Raw genomic sequence first — 20,162 nt, 5'->3', positions numbered from 1 at the left:
ACTCCCCTGCATCTGAGCCATTCTGGACTCGGTTCGGTTTTGTGCCTTTCCCCTGGGAAAGAGTCCAGGATATCATCCTGATCTTTCAGCTTCCATCTCATATTTCAGTGAGGTTGACTCTGAGGCTGCTGGGACTGATGGTGTCCTGCATCCTTCTAGTGGAGCAATGCAAATGGCATATGCATGCTCCACATTGGGAGCTAAAGTCTCAGTGGGCTCATTATCATGGGGACCTCTACGACAATATTCAGAGTTCAGGGGAGCCTTCAAAGGATCTGCAGTGGTGGTTACTGAACTACGATTGGGTCAGCAGCAGACCCCTCTCCTTCCCCATCCAGAACTGACAGTGGTGACCGATTGCAGAAAACTGGGCTTTTGTTGCAGTTGTGCCCCCCTTCTTTAGCTACTGGATGCTGATTTTCGACTCTGACAGTGAACTGAGGCCTGCTAACCAGACCCCTTTGCCAGTGCCCCTTCCCTAAAACAAGGTGAAGTCTAATTGTTCTACAATGGGCTAAACACTTTAGCACCCTTGTAGGACCCTAGTACATGGTACCCCAGGTATCTAGAGCATGGGTGTTAAAGAGGGTCCTAAATGGTGCAGCATATCTTAGGCCACCCTAAGGGACCCACATACAAATTCCACACTGACTGCCATTGCAGGCTGTGTGACATGGTGCAAACCATGAGTGAAAACATGACATGACACAATCCTGTGTGTCATGCCAAAGTCACTGCATTTAATATATGTAAGTCATCCCCTAAACACAGGCTTTTGAGCCCTAAGGCAGGGTGCGTTTTATTTTATTCGAGGACCTAGCTCATGAGCAAATATGACCCTGTAATGTCTAGTTCTATTACTAGAGATTGCAAGTGAGAAGGGATGCCATCTTAAGGTATGTACTGGGCACCGGTCAAAACGAGTTCCCCAGCTACGTAATGGCATAACTGAAACAAATGTTTTTTTGGTATCAAACACCTCATATTAATATACCCACACTGATTCCAGTGATGAATTTATTAATGCATACACTCAGAGGTGCCCGCTGAAACCTACTAGCATTCCAATCTAGCCTGCCACCACAGACGAGTTTCTGACCTCCGAGAGGTGAGAGCCCTGCTCTCAGAGAACAGAAACAATGCCTGCTTTGGGGAGATGTGTTATCACCTCCTCTCCCAGGAAGGCTGGTAAAACAGCATATCAAGACAGGAGGCTTCAAAGGCCACTGCCGCCTTTGATATGCAACCCAAGGCTTCCCCAGACAGGGGAGATGCCACCCCCTGCCCTGGGCCTTCTGGCACCAGAACAGACAGGAAGATCAACTATGCAGGAAGCGTGTTGCACTGCCAGGCTCGACACACCTATAGGGTGAACAGCCTGAAGTGAACACAAATTTAGAAATGCCACCATCTTGCGTGTGGTGGAATTAGGAATTCTGGGAGAGGGAAATGCCCACTCCCCAAAAGTAGTGGTCATCTAGGGGGTGTAGTGACCCCAGGGGTAAGTAGCTCCTTGGCTACTACCCCTCACGCCCCTAAAATGCCCTTAAATTGAGTATTTAGGGGAACCCATTATAACAGAACTTCAGATTTCGATGAACACAATAGAAGGGGTGGACAAAGAAGACGACCCGAGAACCGAGGAGCACGACTGACTTGTCCCCAACCCTGCCAGCCTGCCTGCTGCACCCAACCCTTGTGAAGCAACCGAATTGTACTGCCGCTGTGCAGTCTCCAGGAAACACAGAGAGCTGCCGGTGCTTCACCACTCGCCAGAGAAACTCCCTTGGCGTAGAGGAGCTACTCCCCTGCAGCTGCAGGCACCAAAGACGCAAGACCTGGTTCACCGACCTGCCGCTCATCTGGACTACTGGCACAGCAACCATCCAGGTAGAGGTAACAGTGCTCTTACAGGTCAGATCCGTTCTCCCTCCAAGTGTGGGGCCGCCAGTACCTAGCAGAGCCGCAAAACACCAATAGTTGGGGTACCGGGCCCCCTGCAGAAGCAAAGGCTTGATGCGTCCAGACCAGACACCAACACCGAGGAAAACTGACCTGCACGTCGAGGGACTTCAAGGACACTGAGACCGACATCGTGAGTCGCCCAGCTGCCCTGTTTGCCCCCCTGCAGCAGAAACCAAAACAAAAAGTGAGTCTTTGCCTGCCGCCGCCCAACACCTCAAAGTACCTCTGCACCTGCGCTTCGCAGCCGGAGTCCAAGGGAGGTGATGGTGAAATGGGGTCTCAAGACCCACAGGAGCTAAGCCCATCCTTGGGTTTACCCAGACAGGACTTCTAGTTGCCGCCTGCAGCCTCTTTCTGCAGGCCCCTTCCAACTGCGAGTGACTCCAGCACAGAACCCGGTGCCAAAAGAAAACCATTGTTTATGAGCTCCTACAGCCCAAGGAGAAGTAGGTCAACGGTGTCCCAAAGTGCCAGAGCATCTCAAGGGTTGAGCCCCCTTTTGGGTTCCCCCGGACCTTGTCTCGATCTGTGCTCCACTGCCTAGAATGCACAATGTCATCACTTCTACGCATTGGAGTTTCCAAGACATCTCTCACTTGGAGACGCGTTCTGCCTGGAGTGGAACCCAGAATTCTTGTATGCCTTCCTGCCAGTACCACTCCTGCCCCAAGTTCTCAAGAAGATGAGGACAGACTGAGCCCAAAGTCATCCTCGTGGATGGGGCACAGAGAATTTGCTATCTAGAACTCCCGGGCATGAGCATATGTCTTCTGATCAGGCTGTCCTTTCTGTAAGACCTGCTGTTGCAGCAACAAGGCAGGGTTGTGTGCCCGGGCCTTCTTAACCCCCATCTTCATTTGTGGAGATTAAGCTGCAACAGCTGAGCACATTTGACCTTGCCCCTGTCATATAGTTCCTATAAATCTATATAGGATCTGTGCGTTTAAACAACATAGACTGTGGGATTGGTGTCCAGTCTGATTCTAGACACCCCCCACCGGGTATGCTCGCCATATACCTGCTAGCTCACAGTGCCACTAGAAACCCCTCTTACCAAGGAGAGAACCCCATCTTATTCTCGAGATGGACACCCCGTGAGGATTATCAGACCACTGCGAGCTGGAGTGTCTGTGTGCAGGAACTTCAGCATCTCGCGTCAGTGTGTCAGCATGGAAGTCCTTTTTCTCCTCTCCTGCCTCAGCAAAGATATGGTGTTTATATACCCAAAATGGTACCCTCAGGGGATCTACCTTGCTGTGTCATGTCGTACTAGGATGTCGGAAGGAATGACCCTTATACATGGTTATTTTGCAGGAGATGGAAGTCCTGTTGAGATTCCAAGAATCCTCATGCATAATGAATGAGGCTAGTTTTATGGAGAAAACCCTATGTTACCTGAACCAGGTAAAGTGTCAGTACTAAGAACCGTAATGCAGTGTAATGTCAGGGGGAATATAGGTGAAAGGTCTGGTCACTATCAGAGCCTATATGGAGCACCTGTATGAAACATAACACCCCGAAGGTTATTAATGTCAGCTTGGCAGCCATGTATATGCCTGTTGTTGGGACAAATTTGTGGTTTGGTGTGACACTCGCAGTGTTGACCCGCTCCAGGCCAAACTGTCTGTTGTTTTTTTCTTTGTTCTGTCTCTTATCCAGCAAGGGCTTTGATCTGGGCACAGTTAAATGTTGTCTTTCAGCCTTCGCAGCCTTCTAACGGTAGCCTAATCAGCCCTCCTAGTTCAAATCACCAGTTGTGATGACATTTCTGCAAGGTCTCTAACAAATTTCCCCCTTCTCCCTTTGACCTGCCCCAAATGGACTGCAAACGTATCCTTACTTACTTAATATGTATTCCATTTGAGCAGCTCCACAGCTGTCCTTTGCGGCGTCTAACCCTTAAAACCGTGTCCCTAATCGCCATCAGCTCTGCTTGGTCTATGAGGGAGCTTCAGGTTCTGTGTGTTTATCCACCATACACTATCTTGTTCCCAGATTAACTGGTTCTGCGAAATAGAGCCTCCTTTCTACTGAAAGTTGTGATGCCGTTCAATGTCGGTCAAACTATGACCCTGCTGGTGTTCTGTGCTCCACCTCACCCCTCTGTGGAGGACAGACTGCATCGCTTGTACCCCAAACGAGCACTACGTTTCTACATCAGTCATACTCAGGACCCCCAGGTAGACGATCAGCTCTTTGTGGGGTTCGCTGGAGTGAAAAGTGGCAAGGCTGTGCTAAAGCATGTCATCTCACACTGGATCGTGCTCTGCATTAAGATCTATGCTTTGGCGAATAAGCAGCCTCTGGAAGGCTTGCACGCCCATTCCACCAGGGCCAAAGCTGCTAGCACTGTGTTAGTACACTGAGTCCTTCTCCTAGACATCTGCCAGGTGGCTAATTGGGCATTCCATACATTCAAACAGCACTATTGTCTGGACAGTCATGTTCGCAGAGAGGGGCATTTTACCCACTTGATCCTGCAGGACTTTCTGGTATGAGCTAGAAGTCTCTATCAGCAAAACAACTTACTGTCTAGCTAGCCGCAGACTCCTCACCGACCTGCCCATCCTCCCTGTTCTGTGATTGAACCCTACCCCTTAATAGGATCCCAAGTCTATGATTCTGTGCACAGATATACCAATTTTTTTTGGGGCTCCTCGTCCTGAGGAACGGACAGCCTCAAAAGCAACTGACGTCATCGTGCGATCGTGGTGCCTTTATAGGCCTCGCACGTTACTTCCAGAGCAGAACAGCGTCAGTGTGTAGCAACAAGAAGCCACTTTCTGGCATGCAGAGATACTTCAAAAAATGTTTCCAGACGCTGTCTGACGCCTGGGGAATATTCCAAAGTCGAGGAATCTGAGGCTAGATAGAGTCTCTGTCGGTAAGAGTTTTGCCGAAGGTAAGTAACTTGTTGATTTGGTTGCTATTGCTAATGCATTCTATAGTGTTAGTGTCGATTTTTTCATTCACTGACTTCAGATCAATTTACTATTATATATTACATATTAAGGTTTTGTGGTCTTGTTTATTATTTGTAACACAATGTTTAATCTTTCCTTCTTTTTCAAAGAAATAACACCGTTAGATTTGCTGAGGAAACTATTAAAGTGTACTCTGTCAGAGTTTAATTGTGTAATAGTAATTAACATTATTTGTTTCAGCACATCAACATGTGTGGTTTTTTTAGTACAGTGCTGCATCTCTTAACCTTCCCCAGTCCTATGTGCTTGGATGTCTGGCATCATCTTTGTGAGAGTCTGCAAATAAGACTTCTGCTCCTTGCTTGATACAGTACTCAAGCTTATCAATGGTAAACTAGATTTTCACAGCATCCTAACTATTAGAAGTCCTCTGCACATGGGCGTTTTTGCCCAGAAAAGCATAGATACTAATGGCAATGACAGCTATGATATGTCTACATTTTTTGTACTTCTTTTTATTAAACATGTAATAGAACATACATCAGATATCATTGTTACGCAGCCAAGTACATTGAAAGTGTCATTGGTATAAAGCAATATATTCATCCCACTCACAAACTCACAATCTATTTCGGGGTGGACTATTTGGTCCATCCTGTGGGGTCATTCTCGAGGTCTCCCACCAAGGTATTGAGGATGGGGGATGCATATATTTCCCCTGTAGGTTTTCCATTTCCCCAAAATGTGCTCCCATTTCTTGGGGCACCCCCTGCCTTCATAGCTTGCTTACACAGCCCCAATTCACCAGTCCATGTCCTTTTTCCATTCTGCTAGTGTTGGTGTAGTCGATACACCCCATCTCCGGGCTATATTACATTTGCGATCATCGTCCCCATTGTCACCCAGATTTGCTCTTTGCAACAGAGGTCTGTAGCGTCCCATATATATATGGAGAAGGCACCATTTAGGCAAGGGTTGCAAGTCTCCCCCGCACACTTCTCGCTGGCACTGTATCGCAGCTTCCCAATATATTTGGATCTCTGGGCAGTCCCATAGTACATGAAGGAAAGATTCCTCCTGCCCACACCCTCTACGACATCTGGAGTCTACTACTCTTCCCATCTTGCCAAGAGCGCTGCAGGACAGATAGCACCTGTGAAATATCCTTAATTGAATTAGTGTGAGTTTTGACGACATAGCTGACTCTTTTGGCAAAGCCATGGCCTCCAGCCAGTCTTCATCCTCTAATACCCCTAAGTCTGCTTGCCAACTTCCTCAAAGTCTCTGTAGGGGGTCGCAAGAGTTATTGATCAATTTTTGATAAGTAAAGGAGATCGCTCTACGGTCCATGTAATCAGTTATTAATCTGTCCTCTAGTGGGGTTGCCTCAGGTGATACAGTTCCACGTCGTATGGCCGCTCTTAAAGCGTGTCTAATTAGAATGTATCAAAATATTTCAGTGGTTGCTTCGTCATATTCTCGCTGCAAATCTACAAATGGGACGACTTCTCCTCCGGAACACAGGTCCTACATGGTAGAGATACCCATTTGGTTCTGTCTCTCAAAGCCTGGACTATTACACAGTATTCCGAGTGCCTCGGTGTCCCAGAGTGGTGTCATTTAGTTCAAGCCCAATCAGGTGTTGCAATCCGAACTTAGAGGCAAATAAGCAATTTGCATGTGGGCCATGCAGGTCTAAATAGTGAAATCAAATTCAAGAGCAGGAGTAGCTAAAGATGTAGGTTGTTTTGACATCATATTCATCAACTGTTTTAACATCTGCATGAAATTCTAAATTCAAATAAGCCATGGTTAAAAAATTAACCTTTACATTTTATAAATTTGATCTTTTCAGTCATTTAATTACAAAAATAAAGTAATGCTGGAAGCTAGAAATAGAGATAGTTATCCAAATCAGAGTCAGCATGCAAAGGAATGAAACATTTCCTAGCAACCGTAAAGGAAAGTTTCAATTCTATTAAGGACTCGGAGGCGATGATTAGGCTTTTCTTTCTTCGGTTTTATTAGCCAGCAGCCTTTCCAAAGGTAACTTGTAGAAGAACAAAACAATATTTCCCATGAGACATTGGGATAGAACTGAAAAACATAGTGTCCAATCAGAATGGTGCTGTCAGTAAAATGGTCCCGGTCGACCCTCTGGCTTCCTGCAACATGCGCTTCATCCCTTGGTTCTAATCTTGTTCACCGGCATCTGTCCCAGCAAATTAGCAGGGACCATGAAAAAGGTGCCCCTCACCGGTGTCAACATCAACAATGCAGTATAACCATCAGAGAGAAAATGCAGTACAATCCAGTACATGAACCTCTCAACATCCAAGGCATGCATCTGAACTGTGAAAAGAGATTACAGCACTAAATTCCTAACTTCCCATGGGTGGGGGGTAGGATCCTCCAGGGTGGGCTACTCCTCGCCTCGGAGTCCTTAATAGAATTGAAACTTTCCTTTACGGTTGCTAGGAATTTTTTCATTTTATGGCAGGACCGGAGGCGAGGATTAGGCTTGTCCAAAGCTGATCCAGCACCACATTTGCCAGAGAAGGGACTGGTTTAAAATAGAAGGTCTTAAAAGAGGACGCGGACGACCAGTCCGCAGCATTGAGGATGTCCTTTAGTCTGGCTCCCAGAGCGAAGGCCTTGGAGGCCATTGCCCTTCTCACTGAATAGGCCCCAAATCGGGAAGTGTCAATCCCCGCCTCCTGCATTACCCATCTAACCCATCTGGCAATCGTAGGAGATGAAACTTCTCTGTGAAGTTTCGTCAATGCAATCAGTAATTGTCGCTCCTCATGGGGTCTCAGCTCATCGGTGACCACTGTATATCTCTAGGGGCTGCGGCCCACACACAATTTTGGAACTTGAGAAAAGGCCGGGTATGACACCATTCTAGAATTACATTTCATTCATCGTGTAATATGAAAGGTCACCCCATCCGGGGTAAAAATCCTACCTGTAACGTCCAAGGCGCGCACATTTGAAACATGTCGACAAGACATAAGACATAACAGCATTTTCAATTTTGCTGTAAGTTATTTTCTGGATAAATACTTATTAGAGGGCCACGATTGAAACAAGGTAAGGACCTTATTCACATCCCATAAGACTGAATACCGTGGCTCAGAGGGAATTGGTCACCTGATTCCTCTCAATAACTTACATACTAGCGGGTGTTCCCTGACCAGACGACCGTCCACCGAAAGATGACCCACCGAAATTGCCAACCGATCTATAAGCGAATCCTTGGGTGGCTAAGCTCGCCAAGAAATCCAAGATCTGGACAACATCTGCCCCCATGGGATCCACCTGGTGTTGTAGACAACAACCCAACCATCTAGACCAGGCAGAACAGTATAGTTTGTTTGTACTGTCTGCCCAGGCTCATGCGAGCCACGAGGAAGCCTGTCGTGAAATTCCCGGGACTTTCCAGTGTTCCCGGTATCCCTCCAGACCATTAGACTAAGAGAACCCGCTAAGACGATCGGGTGAGGGTTGTCCTTGCGATCCCGGAGGAGGTCTAGAAACAGAGGTAGAGGGATTTGAAAATCCCAGGAAAGTCCCATCATTACTGGAAATCAGACTTGCGACCTCCAAGTTGGAGTAATCACAACCAGGTCCACCTGCTGTCTGCGTGTCTGGGCCATCAGTCTCGTTATCATTGCAAAGGGCGGGAAGGCATTCGAGCGTTCCTTGCTTCAATCCTGAAGAAAGGCATCCGTGGCTACTACCTGGGGATCCAGTCTCTAACTGTAATACCTGTTGAGTTGGAAATCCAGACGGGATGGAAAGAGATCGATGGAAAACAGATCTCAACTGTCCAGCAGTTGCTGAAAGAGGAGAGGGTGCAATTTCCAGAGCCTGGTATACTTCCAATGACAGGAGTGCTAGTCCACGGCTTGATTGGAATGCCCCGGAAGGTGTTACGCCAATAGATAAATCTGATTGGCAAGGCAGCATTCTGACAGGGTTCGGGCGAGGTCTAACAAGGCCTTTATATAAGTCCCTCCTAGTTCATTGAAATAGCGAACTGCTGCTATATAGTCCATCTTCAAAAGGACAGAACATCTTACTCTGGCTTTTGTCCAGCACTGGTGGGTAAAGGACCCCGCCATCAACTCCAAGCAGTTGATGTGAAGAGCCCACTCTGTGGAAGACCATTTTCCTCTGGTGGAGAAATCCCCACAGCGAGCGCCCCACCTGGAGCCGCTGGCTTCGCATTTGATCATCCGGTCGGGTTGGTATCCGAAAATAGCCCTGCCATTCCAGCCCTCCATTGAGTCATCCACCATCTCATTTCATCTTTCGCCTCGTTGGAGAGCAGAACTAGTTGGGTATACGAGAGACCTTCTTGAGGTGAGAGATTTTTAACCGTTGCATGCCCCGGTAATGAAGCGGGCCTGGGAAAATGGACTGGATAGAGGATGAGAGAAGTCCCACAATGAGTGCCAATTGCTGCAGGGAGATCTGCGACTTATAGATCGTTTGCCGGAGTTCTTGTCTGATCTTGTTCACCTTCTAAGCCAGAAGGCTGAGAAATGCCGAGACCGAATCTATCAAGAAGCCCAGGAATTGGATGGATTGTTATGGAAGCAGGGCTGACTTCTCCGAGTTGATTATCAAGCCCAATGACTCCAGAAGGTAGATAGCCACCTGTAAATAACCTAAGAGGCGTCGGGACACTGATCCATGTTCAGGATATCGTCGAAGTAGACGATCAATCTCATGCCGTGTGCCCGTAGGTATTCGATGACTGGTCTCATCAGCTTGGTGAAGCACCAAGGGACCGATAAGAGACCGAAAGGAAGGCATAGAAACTTGAATATTTGTGCGCCCTAATGGAATTGCAAGAAGTGCCTGTGAGGTGGAAAAATCGGGGCCGCCAAATTGGCGTCCCTCAGGTCCAGACGGACCATCTAGTCTGATATCTGGAGAAGGTCCCTCAGCAGATGAATTCCCTCAATCTTGAAATGGTGATACAGGAGCCAAGAGTTGAACTCCTTGAGATTGATCACCATCCTTTTTCTCCACTAGAAAGATATTGTTTAGAAACCCCCTGGGATGAATATTCGTGCAAGCGATCACACCCTTTCACAACAGGTCTGTCACCTCGCGGTCCACCAGAGCGATTTGCTCCCGACTCAAGATCAAAGGTCTGGGGGGGAAGAGGTTGAGAGGGACACCCGTAGAAGTCTATGCGGAAACCCTCCTCTGTCTGAAGGACCCACGCATCCGAGGAGAGTTTTCTCCAATAAGGCAGAAAAGAGGCCAGACGACCCTCAACCGTTAAAGTCCTTGAGTCTTGTACTTTTACCTTGTCCATTGCCAGAACTTCTGCCTCTGGGTCCGCCCGTGCCTACCTCAACCGACTGCGGCAAAAATACGGGGATGAATATCTTTTTAATGGCGGTCTGAGCCTTATGTAAAGAGGTAAAGGTATTAACAAATTTACCTGGCTCCCAGTTAAAGGGGTCCCCAAACAAATAGACTTCTGCAATCGTGCCCGCCTCCGAAGTGGCGAGTTCCCCTATTTTGGGATTGAACTTCATTAACAGCGATCTGCCCCTCTCTGTCCATATTGCACAGTTTGCATTTCCCAAATAAAAATGGCCCTCTGAGCCCAGCTTGACAGGGTGTCAAAGGATATGAGGGCCCCAGAGGCTTTGGCTCCTTCTTCCATGTCCATAATCTTAGCGAGTGGACCAGCTATATCCAAGAGTTTATCCTGGCACGCGCACCACGATCTGTCAGTGCCTTTTTTCAGGTCTCGGACAAATTTGGCGAGCAAAGAGGCCATCTTGGAGTCTATCTCCGGAGTGAGGGCCACCTTCCTCTCCAAAGCTGGCCAGGGGCACTCCTCCTTGAGGCAACCCCTCACCTCCTTATCAAGTGACTTGCACAACCTGCCCGCCATGTATGCAGCTACTTTGGCGCAGGGCACCATTCCGCCAAACTGGGGTGGAGCAGATCATCCGGTTCCAATAGATCCTCTACGTGGGGTTGGTCTGAGCCCGTGGAAGTTTATCTTTCCCCCAAAGGGAGTCTTGTTATTAATAAATAAATGAGGACGTGCCCCCTTCACAATAACGAAGGTTGAACCGCCTGGGAAAGTCCCCTAATGTACCACAAGGCTATTCCAACCAGAGACGGGTGTTCGTCTCCAGGCGGCGACTCGCTGACAAACCTGCAAGTTAATTTATCATTGAAGTGGGCGTCAGAACCGACTCGTTGTTTTTACACGAATGGTAACTGACGGCACAGAGTCTTCCCCGATGACAGAGTACCGCACCCGGGCTAATTCCGTCAGTGAAACTGCCAAGCTCCTGCTACAGGGGGTCAAGATGCGCGTAGTGCGCAGACAATGCACGGGCCCCCTGGTGGTCGGAAGACGCACAGCGCTCGTGAGCCTGAATCCATACGGCTGCGCAGGAACACGAATGTTCCCATGTTCCCTCTGTTGAGGTGCTGACAGCAGACACTAGCAATCTGTTCGTCATGCCTAAAACCCACAAAACAATGAGGAAAACAATCCTGAAACATCATTTAGCAAGCATTGAAAGAAGGATTCGAACACTTATCTGAAAAGCTGCTGGAGCAGCAAACAAAGAGAAAGTCGGAGGTTCGACCGGGCCGGTATACTGACTGCACCATTCTGATTGGACACTATGTTTTGTAGTTCTTTTGCAATGTCTCATGGGAAATGTTGTTTTGTTCTTCTGCAAGTTACCTTTGGAAAGGCTGCTGGCTAATAAAACTGAAGAAAGAAAAGCCTAATCCTCGCCTCCGAGTCCTGCCATAGATTCATAATACTATGTGTTCACCATAAACCCCTATCATGGGTGTACTTGAGCCATGCTCAATTTGAAGGATATTCCTGATAAAGGTGGCAATTTATTCATCTGGTTAGGTGTGTGTGTGTAACATTGGAAGGGTTAAGGCGTTTTTGCACATCTGACCAGATTTTGACAGGGCATCCAACGCTTATTCATTTACTTTTGACAAAAAGTAGTGAGACCTGTTTTATCTTCCCAAACTTTCATTTTGACTTGAATTTTTAAAAAGAGGATTTTCAAATTAAGCTTGGTCTAGTATGCAGAATTGCATACCTGCCAGCTGCTTTCATGAAGCTGGGAATACTGGGACACCTTTTAAAAGGCGTTTTCTTCGGTTTTTCTATCATTTGGAATTATTGGTTGAGTGCTTATAAAACAGGGCTTAACATAGTAAAATCTCAAAATGGCTTTATGCCTCCGGGTCATGTATGAGAAGTTTAAATTGTTAAATTAGCCACGACCATATCTTAAACCTCTCTTTTTTTATCTCAGGCAGGTGAGTTGCTCACCCGTAAAGATGGTTACAAAATATTCAAATACCTACACTAAAAGGAAGTAACTTTGCCTTCTTGAGTGCATGCAGCACAAATTATAGATTGCTCATGTTCTTTCTAACTGTCTTATCTGATAGAGACATCTAGCCGCAGATTCTTCAACTTGTGAATTCTCCCCAGGCATCAGACTGGATCCGGAAACTTTTTCCATCAGTAACTTTGCGCGCCGGGTGGGGGTGGCGCTGCATGACTCCATAAAGGACGTCGGCTCTGGATATGACACCATAGGAGCCATATACGTCCTCTCCGGCGCGCTGATGTCTGTTTCTTCTGTAAACTTTCAGCGCAGAACACGGAGAAACCATAGAAACTGGCTGTGGAAACAGTGTGCCAAAAAGGAGGAAAAAAATCTTTAAAACAACAAGAAAATGGGAATAAAGGCATGATAACAGCAGATATGGTCTTTTAGGAAAAGGGTAAAAAAAATCAGTTAAACACAAGCCATGTTGTCCACTGCACAGTAATGATAATACAGCGTGGAAGGGTAGATCTCCCACTCCACGAACATATACCAAGGGGAAATGGATGGCATGGCAACCCCAAAAAGACAAATGAGACAAGACCAGAGGTCTGGCGAGTCCCACCCATAACAGAAAGCAGAGGTAGGAGCAATAGAAAAAAATGATGTTGAAAGGGAGGACCACTCCCACGTCCAAGGTAACTCAACAAAGGAAATTAGGGGATTGGTAACACTAAGACCAGACCCCAAGGGGCGTTTGCAGAGTGGGGAGTATGGGTGGGGCGTTAAGGAATTTGCGGCTAGAAGGTGTCTCTACCGGATACATAGTTACCAAAAGTAAGTAACTTGTTCATCTGATAGAGACGTATAGTCGCAGATTCCTTAACTTGTGAATTAGATACCATAGCCATACTCTCTAGGAGGAGGGTTTGCGGAAAAGTTCCACAATAGTGCCAAGAAGGACCAGATGGCTGAGAGTAAGCCTGACCATCCCCACTGGGGAGAGATAAACAGAGAGATGGCTCCTTTCTCCCCACTTGGGAGAGGTAAAAGAGAGCTTGCTCCTTTACCCCCATTCAGGGGATTTGAAAGCACAATAAGGACCACGCAACAACACAAGCAATTAACATGCACATTGAGAAAATCGCATGCCCATCCATAGGCATATTGGCACTAAAGTATAGATGTCCGTTGTAACCCAGCTCCATGGTACATATAGCATGGACCCATTGCGTGAAAGGCTAAGCGAACCACCAGAATTTGGACGTATGACCATGAGGAGGAGCAGAGGTCCACGCAATGTTATATGTTATGTTATATCAATTTATAAAGCGCACTGTTACCCGAAGGTGTCCTGGCGCAATGCACATAATAGAGGCTGAGCCACCACACCCGACTAGTCAGAGGATGGCAGCTATCCTGGAATAATAGAACTTGTGGACCAAAAGAGCCAAACCTAACTACTGCATGGGATTCAAAATTACCAATAAGAGAGAGAGAGAATGCCCCCTGAAATTAACTCCTCCACGCAAGCATGGAAGAAAAGACCAAGGATCAAAAAAGAGGAACATATAATCCAGGCAAGGAAAACTGAGCCTGAAGGGGAGTAGGATGAAATCCTGTCCAAAAACACCTGACAGCAGCCAGACTGTAGCATACGAACCTCCAAGATGCACTGAAACCTGGGAACGACAAGAAGCCTGGGAGGATTCCTGTCCTGATAAAGAACAAACAGAAGAGAACCATTAGAACCAATCCACCTAACCCATAGAGGGAAAGGTCTTAGAAAAATATAGTATACACCCAACAAATAATAAGTAGTTCTTCCATGGAGAAAAGCCCTCATCTTGTTACCTTTTCTCTCATCCCTTTTTTTGTGGAAACAAAAGACATGGAGCTGGAGACAGAAACATGACCATACCAGATCAAAACAACTCAGCTCCATGCGGGTGTAGAAGTTTGGTTAACCAATGTATAGCCAAAAGGAAATAATGTAAACATGTATAAACTCAAGCCCTGTCCTGCCAATATACCTATGCAGGAAAATCATGTTGTAGCCCTATAAGACACAGCAATGCCCAAAGACACTTCATGTACACAGTGAGACACAAGGAGCTGAAATCAGCCCTGAGTAACAGGCGCCATTAATAAAGAAAAAACGGGGGTGGGGAATCCCTCCAAGAATAGAGCGGGGAACTTCGCTGAAAAGACAACATCGCCTGCTAGAGAAATACCAACAGGCACACACTCCCCAAGGGAAATAGACATCAAAGAGAATGCTTGTCAACAAGCATGCAGAACATGCGGGCCCTAGAAGGTGAAGAAGAAGAAAACAATCTAGTCCCGTAAATTACCAAACGGGATATCCAGGTGGAATTATAATCTCACATGACAGATGAGGGAAAGAACAATTCCCATTGGAAAACCAAAGGGCACATATATATTCAAATCATAGATCCATACAATGATCTTGCAATGGCCATGAGGCATAGGGGGACAACAGATCATAATAGAAAGGGAACAGTAGCAGGAATCCCAGGCTGTCTACCCTTTGTATACCCACCAGACTGACCCTGCTGAGCTGCCAAGTCGGATGAAAGTTGGCGCTTTGAAGACTGCCTGGCCGTATGTTTCATACTCAAGCGCTATTGGCCAGATATGACAGGGCACATTATGACGAGTTAGAAAGCATAATGCACCACCTCCCTGAAAAATATAAAGCTAGGGCCAACAAACTAATTCAAGAGGGTAAGACTATCACTAACACCTCTATACGCTGTGCCTTAGATGCAGCAGACACAGCTTCCAGGGCCATCAATACCAGCGTCCTCCTCCGTCGCCATGCTGGCTAAGAATATCAGGGTTTAAACCGGAGGTACAAGCCTCCATCCTTAACCATCCCTTTGACCAGGAACATCTATTTGGCCCAAAGGTAGATGAGGCCCTAGAAAAAATGAAGAAGGATAAGTCCATGGGAGCCTTACAGTCACACCCTCCTAGACGCTCCTTTCGCCGCTCTTCCTTTCGAAGTACATCTAGAGGCTACTCCGCAGACACCGCGTCCACTTCGTACAAATCCCTCACTCAGTCCACCTTCACGAGGGGTTATCAAAGAGGCGGCTATAGGGGTAACAATAATAAAGGCAGAGGCAAAACAAACAACGCCCGCTCTGCCACAACGCCTACCCAATGACTTCCCCCCCCCACTCCCCCCAGACCATTCCACTCCGGTCGGGGGCAGACTCCAACATTTCCTTCCCGTCTGGGCTACCATCACCTCAGACAAATGGGTGACACAAATAATTCAATCAGGCTACTGCCTAGAACTAATATCTACCCCCCCAAACATTCCACCCAGGCTGCGCCCAATGTCACAAGAACATTTAATACTCCTAAAGCAGGAGGTAATCTCCCTCCTACAAAAACAGGCAATAGAACCCGTTCCTACCAACCAACAAAACATGGGAGTCTACTCCCTATATTTTCTCATACCAAAAAGGGACGAGACTCTGCGGCCCATCCTAGATCTCCGGCCCCTAAACACGTACATACACTCCGACCATTTTCATATGGTAACGCTTCAGCAGGTACTTCCGCTCCTCTCCCAAAACGACTTTTTGACCACCTTAGATCTAAAAGACGCGTATTTTCACATTCCGGTGCACAAAACTCACCGCAAGTACCTCAGATTTGTAGTGAACGGACAACACTTCCAATTCAAGGTGCTCCCGTTCGGAGTCACAACAGTGCCACGGGTATTCACCAAGTGCCTAGCAGTGGTAGCAGCACATTTGCGAAGACAACACATCCACGTCTTCCCATACTTAGACGACTGGCTGATAAAAGCCAGGTCATACAATTAATGTGTTCAACACACATCTACCACCATTCAATTACTCCACCAGCTGGGCTTCACAGTAAACCACCAGAAGTCCCATCTCCAACCATCCCACATAAAACAATACCTCGGTGCCACCATAGACACCTCAAGAGCACTAGCCTACCCCAATCCTGCCAGGATTGCAAGCATTCAAGCTCTACACGCAAAATGTGCACTACAACACTCCCTTCCAGCTCGAGTGTTTATGCAACTAATAGGGATGATGGCCTCTTGCATTTTCATAGTGCCTCACGCAAGACTCCAGATGCGTCTTCTCCAAAAGTGCTTAGCGCGCCAATGGAACCAGACCCAGGGTCAATTAACAGATCTGGTGTTGGTAGACGGTCGCACCCATCGCTCTCTGCAGTGGTGGAACACCACAAACCTTTCCAAAGGTCGACCGTTACGGGACCCGGTTCCTCAAATAGTACTGACAACGGACGCATCGCTCTCCGGCTGGGGAGCTCATCTACTACATCTCACCACACAGGGCAAGTGGACACCTCAACAAAAGTTACTCTATATCAACCATCTGGAGTTAGTAGCAATCTTCTTAGCCCTAAAATCTTTTCAAACTCAAATTTCAGGCAAGGCAGTCCTGATCTGAACAGACAACATGACAGCCATGTATTATATTCAAAAACAAGGCGGCACACACTCTCCACAGCTCTCTCACCTAGCACAGAGCATATGGAGATGGGCAATACCCAAGAAAATCTTTCTCCTAGCCCAGCATGTCCCAGGAGTCCAAAACACAGTGGCAGATCTGCTCAGCAGACATACACAACATATCCACGAGTGGGAGCTTCACCCGCAAGTTCTTCACCCGTGCTTTCAAATGTGGGGGCATCCACAGATAGACCTCTTCGCCACCCACGAAAACACCAAATGCCCAAGCTTCGCCGCCAGATACCCACACCCATTGTCCAAAGGAAATGCGATATGGATGAACTGGTCAGGCAGATTTGCGTACGCTTTTCCGCCTCTCCCACTCATTCCACTAGTGGTGCGCAAGCTACAACAACACTCCCTCACACTAATCCTAGTAACTCCAACGTGGGCCAGACAACCGTGGTATACCACACTGCTGGAACTATCTGTAGTGCCGCGCCAAAAACTACACCTCTCTCCACACCTCTTAACCCAGAACCATGAAGAGATCCAACACCCGGACCCAGCGCAGCTCAACCTTGCGATCTGGCTCCTGAAATCCTAGAATTTGGGTACCTAAATCTTGCCCCTGACTGTATGAACGTCATCAGAGAAGCTAGAAGACCTAACACTAGAGCGTGCTACGCCGCCAAGTGGAAACGTTTTGTTGTTTATTGCCATAACAACACCATCAATCCACTGGACTTGTCCATTCAACACATAATAGGCTACTTACTCCACCTACAAAGGTGCAGTCTAGCCTATACGTCCATTCGACTACACCTCGCAGCTATTGCAGCTTACCTACAAAACAGGCAGCAGCTCTCACTCTTTTGAGTACCTGCCATTAAAGCCTTCATGGAAGGCCTTAAAATAATAATTCCCCCCAGAGTGCCACCGTCACCTGTGTGGAACTTAAATATCGTTCTCACAAGGCTAATGGGGCCTCCCTTCGAACCTCTGCATAAACATGAACTACAATTCCTAACATGGAAAACCACTTTTCTTGTAGCCATCACTTGCCTTAGAAGGGTCAGTGAGATACAAGCACTTACCATTCAAGAACCCTTTCTCCAAATGCACCATAATAAGGTTGTTCTCGTACCAACCCAAAATTCCTCCCTAAAGCCATTTCTCCCTTTCACCTAAACCAAACAGTAGAACTACCAGTATTTTTCTCGCAACCACAGACCGTTGCAGAAAGGGCTCTTCACACACTGGATGTCAAACGAGCCTTACTCTACTACATTCAGAGAACACAACCTTTCCGTAAGACCAAACAACTGTTTGTTTCTTTCTCTCCAGCACACATAGGTAACCCCATCTCAAAATCGGGGATAGCTAGGTGGATTGTAAAATGCATTCAAATCTGCTACCATAAAGCAAAGCGAACGCTATCCATTCCCCCGAAAGCCCATTCTACACGAAAAATAGGGGCTTCCATGGCATTCTTAGGGAACATCCCATTAGATGATATCTGCAAAGCAGCTATATGGTCAACACCGCACACTTTCACCAAACACTATTGTGTAGATGTGCAAACTAAGCAACAAGCTAGTGTGGGCCAGGCTGTACTCAAAACGTTATTTCAAACCACTGCAACAGATACAGGTGGTCGCCGCTAACGGTGGGTACTGCTATATAATCTATGCACAAGTGTGTAATCTGCAGTTCATATGCCTCGAACGGAATATGCTACTTACCAGTATGCATCTGTTCTTGGCATGTAGAGCTGCAGATCTACACACGTCCACCCGCTTCCCCAGCTACCTTTATCTGTTCCAGTTTATCTTATTTAGATAGCACACACATGGGCATCTTCACTGTTACTACTACGCTCCATCTTTCCCTGCTGGCGAAAAACAATCTGAGGATGGAGCCGAAGCCCATGCGCAATACGATCCAAAGGAGGAGTCACCGACCTTGTGACTTCCAAAGACTTTCCAAGAGGAAAAACAAACTGCAAACATCCGGGCCCAACACCAGATGGCGATCTATGCACAAGTGTGTAGATCTGCAGCTCTACATGCCAAGAACAGATGCATACTGGTAAGTAGCATATTCCATATTGCCAGTAGGTAGTTATAGGTAGGGCCATGTTTCCATAGAAAAAGTCTCTTTCAGATACACAGTTAGTTATAGATTCCTTACGTTAAAATTACTCCCAGGCTTCTGACTGGCTCAGGAGAATTTTTTTCTTAGCAGTACCCCTGCGCATCGGTAGGTGGCGTCAGTTCTTACTTTTTCCACGCCAGCCTAGCACAGATCCTGAGAGAGCTATGTTGCCCCCACTTTTTTTCTGATGTATACACTGGTTTCTGACTATAGTCTGGCTGGGTCCCTGCTAATCAGGGCCCCAGTCTCACTGATCTCTCTAAACAGCTTGGTGTGCATATTAGATGCACTAGTGATTGGATACTGTGGTACCTTATGAGCCCCTAGTATATGGTACCTTAGGTACCTAGGGCATTGGTACTTCACAGGCCTACCAGGGGCTGCAGCATGTATTATGCCACACCTGGGAAGCATTCTCAATCTGACACCACAGGCCTGCTACTGAAGCCTGTGTGAGGTAGTGTTAGCACTCCTCACTGAGGTATAGGTTCCTATATCTCACCATACACACACATATAAACCTATCAGCCACCCCTATTGCAGGCCCTAACAATCCTGAGGGCAGGGTACTTGGTTTACTATGTGAGGGGGTGCTTCTGCATGAGCAGGACCCCTCTGCAGCTGGCAGAGTCTATTCTCTGCTACTGTTTGTGGATGCGGTTAAACCATATACTCTTAAGTGCATTATAACCTTGCGGTAAATGCTAACTTTGGAATGACTGCATCAAAACATGTCGTGTTTTGGTGTCAAACAACTTGAAATCATACCCCCACACCAGTAACTGGTGTGGGAGTATGATCCCACCCTTCTAGAGGGGATGATATGTACCCACTGTACTAAACCGTAGAAATCTTCTAGAGCCCTGTCATCACAAAATGGATGCCACCAGCACAGACACTGGGCTGCCCTCCTGCTGCTGACCGAAACTCGCAGTGGAGGAAGCCCAACAAAAGGTATCCTGTCACAGGGAGGTGTCACCACCTCCCAGACAGGATTTAGTGTATTGGAGCTGGGTGGGTGCACTCTTAGAGTGCTTTGAAGTCCTGCACTGGGGGAGCAGTAGGCTCCTCTGTGCATATGCCAGCTCAAACCGGTTCAGGGGCTACCTGCCCCTGCTCTGGCGCGAAACTGGACAAAGGGAAGTGGGTGTAACCACCCACTACCCTGACCCTCCTAGAGGAGTGGTCATAGAGCTAGTCCCTCCCCTATCTTCACTATAAGATAGCAAGCTTTGCCAATGCAATTCAGATTACCCTGGACGACGCTCT

At 47.2% G+C, this 20,162-nt stretch overlaps 1 protein-coding gene across 2 annotated transcripts in view; it reads left to right on the top strand.

Moving 5' to 3' along the window:
- TYK2 (tyrosine kinase 2) overlaps positions 1–20,162 on the top strand; it is a 597,160-nt gene that overhangs the window by 490,679 nt on the left and 86,319 nt on the right. The window lies entirely within an intron of this gene.

This window comes from Triturus cristatus, chromosome 4_2 (genome assembly GCF_964204655.1).
Source record: "Triturus cristatus chromosome 4_2, aTriCri1.1, whole genome shotgun sequence".
NCBI classification, from domain to species: Eukaryota; Metazoa; Chordata; class Amphibia; order Caudata; family Salamandridae; genus Triturus; species Triturus cristatus.
The sequence above is the reverse complement of the archived record's forward strand: the minus strand, read 5'-3'. Positions and strand labels throughout refer to the sequence as shown.